This window comes from Gymnodraco acuticeps, unplaced genomic scaffold, assembly GCF_902827175.1.
Source record: "Gymnodraco acuticeps unplaced genomic scaffold, fGymAcu1.1, whole genome shotgun sequence".
Lineage (NCBI taxonomy): Eukaryota > Metazoa > Chordata > Actinopteri > Perciformes > Bathydraconidae > Gymnodraco > Gymnodraco acuticeps.
In genome coordinates this window covers 214,891-221,947 of record NW_022992025.1, presented here as the reverse complement: position 1 = coordinate 221,947, position 7,057 = coordinate 214,891, and positions in this window count along the sequence as shown.

Sequence of the window (7,057 nt, the reverse complement as noted above, 5' to 3'; positions counted from 1 at the left end):
ACAGTCGCGCTGGAACACACCGCAAAGACTTCAGCCAAGTAGCACGTACGAACTGCGCATGCATGAGTGGCAATAACTCTCCTTACCAGCAGGTGGCGGTAGTGTGTATTCGTCATTCAAAAGAGGCAACAACCGGAAGAAGGGGTGTTTCTCAATCGCGAGGATGCTGGCTTGGTAGTCGCGTACTTCCAAGTCACTTCCTTCAGAAACTAAGCAAGTATACTTCCAAGCCACGGCTTCGGAAAACGAAGAAGAATGGAACAGGCTAACAAGTGTGCCACTCTCTCTAACGGTTTCAACATAAACTGTACCGAAAATAAATACCTCACGATGTCTATCTAATTATGAACTTGCTTTACTTTCAGGAACACATTTTTGGTGATAACAAACAAATGTAACAAAGTAACATATTTACCAACACATGTTCTACGCCACTACATACTTACAGTTAAATGTGTGCTGCGTCGGTTCAGACATTCTTCGCAAGGGTTTTTGAAATTGGTCCGTGCGCAAAGCATTGTGGGGATTTTAAGGACGCGAAGTCTACCTATGTGCAGCCTCGAAATTTCCCCCAAACCAAGGACGCGGCCTCGGTGGAATTCCAAGCATGCTGGAGATTGGAACAGTCCTTCGGCGGCACTCGATGACGTAGCATCCTTGAAATATTGGCTTGGAAGCCAGAATGCTCGAGATTGAGAAACAGCCACAGACTGTGTGATAACCGAGAGAAGAAGAACAGACTGAGTGATATAAACAAACAACAAATAGCGTGTGCGTTCCATTTCCACTCTACAGCGAGAAGCTCACGGGGCTTTCCCGAACCTGAGTCGAGAGCTGGAGTTCAATGGAATCTCAGATTTGCCTTCTTAATCATTTGTTTGGGTCCCTCACTTCCGTTTAGCTTCTCATGCACTTATTCGCTAGCTGAACAGCCAATCAGAGTGATTTATTTGACCGATAGCCTTCGGCTTGTCGAATCGGTAGGTCTTCGGCCATAAAGGTGTCGGCACGGCCGAAAAGACACGACGGTGCGAGACACACCAATCTGAGTAGGGCGACAGGACTCTCATCGTCGGCCTGACATCCATCGACGGCCAAAATCGGCTTGGTGTGTCCGGGGCTTTACAGTGTTAGTGAATACCTGAAAATCCTCCTGCCCTCCCTTCTTTGCAAAGTATGGTGGATGTTCCAGCCGGGAGATGGTCAGGAATCTCAGAGCGTCTCTTACAGTATTTCACTGTTTTATGGACATGACTCGCTCTGGGTCTCCCTGTCTCCCTTTGTTTGCTTCTTTGGAAACATCAGCCAAGCGTTTTATTTACAACCTCAGAGCCAGGCCTGTTCCCCGCTGTGGGAGGCGAGTGCGGAGTGAATATTCTGCGTCTCAGGCATAAGCTCGCAGATTTCAAGAAAATAATAAATGCTATGTCCTATGATTTTTGTGCTCAGCTTTGTTGGAGGGCCCACAGACCTCTGCAACGTGGGTACATTGAAGTTTACAGTACATACGTTTTCTAAAGTCTTACATTTCATACTAGAAAACCAAAACATTGCTACGTTTAATTTGTTTGTTGTTCAACTTGACTACTCAAGATATCAATAATGTATTTATAACTGTGTAGAAGAGCTTGTACCTTATCAATAAACTACCTGGTTACCAAGCATTCTAACACTGCACTAAAGGGAGAGGACAATGCACGACACCAGAGACAAGGTCAAAAGGAACAAAGGCTATATTTTCTCTTGTTGTTGGTCATGGTGTTGGTCATCCCCTCCTCTGCCATCTGGGAAGTGTCTTTCTACATCCATTACGGTCATGCGGCGACAAAAACCCTTCAACACCAGCATGAGGCGTGTGGCGCAGTGGTTTGGTGTTTGGATCAGGGGGTCACAGGTTCAAACCCCACTGCAGTCAGCATGTCGTTGTGTCCCTGAGACACTTCATCCCAAATTGCTCCTGTGGGGATTGTCCACAGTGTTGAGTATGTAAGTCTCTTTGGATAAAAGCGTCTAACATGTGACATGTAATGTAATGTCCCACACATGCATGTAGCACATACGTTCTACCAAACACACATGTACACTTGAAATCCAAGCAAACACACAATTCATGGCAGCAAACTGAACTGAATGTTCTTGCAAATATAATTTAAAATGTACCACAAAATAACCTATAAATAAAAAATCTTTGATTTAGATACAGTGTCTATATTGCACTGGTCCACCAAAGAACACTGAATGACTATTCAAAAGTAGCTGTAGTTTTTTAGTTGTGTTTGTGCCATGTTTTAAATGTTACTTTTTTTCATGTACCATATATACGAGAAATGTAACATGACACATAACCTATTTATATCATGAGAACATTTAAATTGAATGCAGTACATAACAAATAAAGAATAATACATATAAAGTACTACATCAGTGCAGTGTGTATAACGTCTTGAAAACCTGTGTTAGAAACCTGAATTAACCAGTTTCTTTTAGACCCAGAATATTGGAAACATTTCTTAATTTTCTCTTAAAACTGTTAATTAATTTTGGTTGCGGTTGATTAGAAGAGTCTCCTTTTTCAGGAGGTGATAGCGGATACCCATGGAGGATTCTGGGAAATTGAGTCCCATGGCTCAGTTGTTATGGTGAGTTCCAAACATGACATGACATCATCGTGATGTCACAGGTCAGTGTTCCGATGACATCATGTGTTCCAAGTGCTTTTATCTGCTCATGACATCATCGTGATGTCACAGGTCATTCCAAAATAGTTAGCAAATAGGACCCAGACTCTGAGCCAGCACACAGCTTTTCTTCAGAGTGACCTGACACATCTTTAGCAGAGACACACCAGTGACAGACTTCATCGACACACAAAGCTAGGAAATATTCGACCTGCTAAATAAAGATGGAGCGAGGAAGAACCCATAAGATGGCCCTGGACCCCCACACCGTGCAGAACTCACAAAGAGAGCAGAACAATATGCTCAAGCACGAGCCTGCTAACAGTTTTGATGATAACTCAAGGCTCAGCAGAGCACTGGAGGAGGCTAAACGAGAGCTGGCTCTTCAGAAGTGCACCAACCAAGAGATCCTCAAAAGCAAGAAGGAGGCACAGGAAGAACTGGACCAGACTGAATTGCAGTTACGTCAGGAGAAATCCCTCAAGCTGATGCACACCAAGAGAAGTAGGTCTATGCATAAAGAGCTGGAGAGGCTGAAGAGGAGCTGTAACCAAGACGACGTCAGCAGCTCCAGGATTGCAGCTATCGAGAGCAATCGTCTCAGGGAGAAGAAGAAGACGGTTCTTCGGGACGATTTTGAGGAGCTCAAAGTGGCGCATATTATCACTCAAGCTAAGCTCTCAAAAGAGCTGCAGTTTGAGAAAGACAAGAGCGCAGCTCTTCAGCGAGAAGTTGAACAGCTGAGACGTTCCTCACCAAGCTCCCAGATGAAGAGGCAGAGCCCGAAGATACAGTGGACTCCTACAATCTAGTGTTCATTTCGTCAGCTATTTTTTTATTTAGTTTTAGTCTTAATCCTGTGTTACATTTTCTTTTTAGTTTTAGTCATATTTAGTCACCTTCATCCTGCACTGTAAGCCCGGATAAGTTGAATCTACTTAAAGAAATAGCGTAAAGTGGTTGCCTTTAAACATTTAAGTAACGCATTATGAAAACTTGAGTAAATTAAACTCAAATGAATCAAGGACTTTAATTGTTATCTGAAGTACAATCCACTTCAAGTTGATTTTACTTACATTTTTAAGTCAACCACTTTCTATTTTTTTAAGTAACGCATTATGAAAACTTGAGTGAATTAAACTCAAATTATTCAAGGACTGGAATTGTTATTTGAAGTACAATGCACTTCATGTGAAGTTGATTTTACTTAAAATATTGTGTAATATCAATTGTTTTTTTCCAATTATTTAACTTAGAATTTTTTTTTTATATTTATATTTTTTTTCCGTCAACTACAAAAAAAACACAAAAATAAAGTTTTACCTTTTATTAAAACTTGAGTGTTTCATTTGGATACAATGAAATTGAGCTTCCTATACAAACTGTGGCAAAAATATTGTACCATACATTTTCCTGAGAACATTTTTCACATGAAACAATAGCAATCTCTCTACCTTATATATATATATATATATAAAGATATATAGATCTATATATTTATGTAGAGCTCTGAAAAAATTAAGAGACCTCTGTAAAATTACCAGTTTCTCTCGTTTTACTATTGGTAAAAACTGGATTAACATTTGTGTTTTATTCTATAAATTAATGACTGACGACATTTATCCCAAACTCCAAATATTCTCATTTAGAGCGTTTATTTACAAAAAATACCAAATGAGTGTTTTCAGACCTCGAATAGTGTTTTCAGACCTCGAATAGTGCAAAGAAAACAATTTAAAATTCATTTTTCAACAACACAATACTAATGTTTTAACATAGGAAGGGCTCAGGAATCAGTCATTGGTGGAACAACCCAGATTTTCAATCCCAGCTTTCATGCGTCTTGGCTCTGCAACACCTTTCACATTGCTGCTTGAGTTTGTGTGCCAGGAGAGACATCAAGTCACCCAGCAACAATGTGACAGACTGGTGGCGAGCAACCAAGACGCATTGAAAGCTGTTATTGAAACATCTGGGTTATTCCACCAAAGATTGACTTCTGAACTCTTCCTAAGTTCAAACATTAGTATTGTGTTGTTTAATAATGAATAACTTGTTTTCTTTGCATCATTTGAGGTTTGAAAACACAGCCTTTTCTCTGTTATTCTGACCAGTTGTAATTTTCTGCAAATAAATGGCTTTTGGGAGAGATGTTGTCAGTAGTTTATAGAATAAAACACAAATGGAAATGCCAACAAGCTTAATAGGTCAAACAGTGCAAACATGCAACAACAACAAAATGCAATATGGAAGCCTAAATACTTGCCATATGTAACAGTAGCCAACTTTTCAGAACCCCGTTTCACAATGTAAGCTGATTTTTCAAAGTCTGAATTTTGGGTGCCAGCTCAACTTTACCAAGTTTTAATATCACCTGCTGAACAAAGTGGAAAGTGTTTTTCATGCACTTTGGGTACTCCAGTTGCAGGGCATAAATGAGTCTGAACAGGACACAGAAGGCCTGAGGCAGGTTAGCCGGTCCATCCATCACCACATTCCCCTCCAAGACGATTGCCACACTGGATGGGTTGAGCTGAGGATTTTCTCCGACACAGAGGATTCCCAGTGGAGTTTGACTGTACACCTCCTTATCAGCCGCATCCTAACAGTGTTGAGATCTTCATATGAAGTGAATATTTAAAACGAAAGTTAATTGAGATCATGGTATGAAGTGAATACTTAAAAAACGAAAGTTAATTATAAATCATACATGATCAATCATATTCTTGTATAAACCCATAATGAGAATGCTTCTTGACGGTTTTTGAATATGTATCTATGCTTACAATTTTTTCTGTTGCTATTTTGATAACTTTGCGTTTTGAAAAGAGGGTGTTGTGAGTTTTCATAGTATGTTTAATACTTAAAAACGAAAGTTAGTTATAATCAAATATAATCAATTATATTCTTGTATAACCCACAATGAAAATGCTTCATATTTTAGGTTTTCTATAGTTACAGTATAAACAAAACAAAGTGGTTTGTTTAGGTTGAGTTTTCTTCCTCTCCTCTGGCAGCAGTCCACAGGGAGGGGGTGCTTCACACTAAGGGGAGAAACATTAGAGGCCAAAGAGAGTTCATGTCCTTTTTACCTCATATGAAAGGGTGTCTTATCCCATAACAGCTGTGGAACATGTCGGGACATGTTTAGCCTTGTACATTAGTGCGCATGCGCAGTTTTCAACTGAATTGGGTGAAGAGGAGGAGTTTGTTTTTTTGGGTTTAGGATCCAGTTTTTTTAGCATAAAGAGACTGGTTTTTTGAGAGAGCGCGAGGAGAGGGGGGGTAACCCCTGGTAGACTCTCTCCGGGTAGGCTGTGTGCTTCAGAGCTGGGTAACTAGCTCTCGGTATTGGTTCTGTCAGACGGGGTAAATATCTCTCGAATTTCTTGGTTGTTGGCTGAGTGGAATGATTTGATGAGAGAGGTGTTTGTGAATATTATAAATACCGCGACCTGTGGGGAAATCTTGCCCCCCGAATTTTGCGGACAGGTATGGGTTTTTGAGTGTTAATCCGCCATCTGTGTCGGAAAAAAGTGTATGAATATTATAAATACCGCTACCTGTGGGGAAAATCTTGCCCCCCCAAATTTTGCGGACTGGTATGGGTTTTTGAGTGTTAATCCGCCATCTGTGTCGGAAAAAGTGTATGAATATTATAAATACCGCTACCTGTGGGGAAAACCTTGCCCCCCGAATTTTGCGGACAGGTATGGGTTTTTGAGTGTTAATCCGCCGTCTGTGTCGGAAAAAACGGTATGAAACTGATGTGAATTGAGTTGGTGAAATGAAAAAGTTGAATGCGCTTTTTATTGTCACCGGTCTTTTTACGAGGAAATACCTCTAAATTCTATCGGGAGAATTTTAAAATGTCACAACTGAAATGGGCAGTTGAAATTAAAACATTTTGGTAATAAATGTAAGACTGTGAATTAAAGTTTCATTTGAACATGATCACAGCACGGTTTTTTGTTAGGATGATTATAATGTTGTAAAGAGAGAAGGTAAAAACCCTGTATTAGTTTGGACCTATTTTTCTTCAAATAAACTGATCCCACCTTTTGGACTGGGATAATTTAAAAGACACCTGTGCCCTCCTCTCCTGCTTCCAAGGTAAGATTGCACCCTGCCACACACACTTAGGTAGGAGCACACTCCATTTACTGATATCAAAATCCTTCGGGATCGCTTAAACAGATTAAAAAAGAGTTGTCTGAATTGAAACAGCAGTTAATTGAAACCTTGGTTCTTCGGGAAGTTAGTAGAGGTGAGATCTTGCTGACGTTGGTGGATCTGAGCCAAGCCGCAAACTTACATAGACTCAATAACTTCGGAAAGGTCAATTAGTAGGTCAGAATAATTTACCGGAATAAATTATC